We start from the raw sequence: 919 nt of genomic DNA, 5'->3' as shown, positions 1-919 counted from the left end.
AAAGAAAGAAAAAAGAAAGAAAGAAAGAAAAGAAAGAAAGAAAAAAGAAATCTACTCTTGCACTAAAATTTTAGGTTAACAGATCTGTATGTTTTCCTAAATAAATTAGAAACATTGTAACTCCTTCTTTGTATCTTCCAGGGGAAGAATAGAAATGTATAACACCTTCATGGAAATTAATCAACATTGCTGCTGAAGTCGTTTTTTCAGACCCCATTTATGTAGCACATCAAGATTAGCTCAATAATTTATACATGGTTTAAAGATAAATTAATGAGCTCTGTATACTAATGTGCTTTTATGTAAAGGAAAATGAATCCATGTCTTTCATGTTACAAATGTGCTTGCTACTGGAACTTCATAAAAATTAAAACTACAGTAGTCTGTAAATGTAAATATTAAAATTATTTTATCCAAGGGAATATCAAATAGAATTATAAATTATTACTTATTCTTGCTTGCCTACCAATATTGTACTCGGCTCCAGATATAAGTCTAAAGAATACCTCAGTTGATATATTGAATGTAATTTTTAAGATTTAAAATTTGATTTTAAATTATAATTACAAAATTATATTAAAGTTTTGTTTTTGTTCTTTAAAAATAGCAGAATATATTAACAAATAGAAAAATATTGTATGCTCCTGGTCGGGAAGAATTAATATATTTTTATTAATGAGATATCACATTTTGCTTAACTGTTGTTGAAATCCACTCTGTATTTTACACATAGTTCACAATTTGGTGCAGCCATGTTTCTTTTTTTATAAGCTTTGTAGACCATTTTAATTAATTAATTACATTGTATGGATTTGAAATACAATGTGAAATGCTTAAATCAAACTAATAAATATTAAATTCACCTCCCTTACATTTTGTGGTAAAACATCTAAAATTTATTCTTAGGTATTTTTAAATA

This window comes from Otolemur garnettii, unplaced genomic scaffold, assembly GCF_000181295.1.
Source record: "Otolemur garnettii isolate 467f Iridium unplaced genomic scaffold, OtoGar3 scaffold00354, whole genome shotgun sequence".
In the NCBI taxonomy this organism is placed as follows: Eukaryota; Metazoa; Chordata; class Mammalia; order Primates; family Galagidae; genus Otolemur; species Otolemur garnettii.
The sequence above is the reverse complement of the archived record's forward strand: the minus strand, read 5'-3'. Positions refer to the sequence as shown.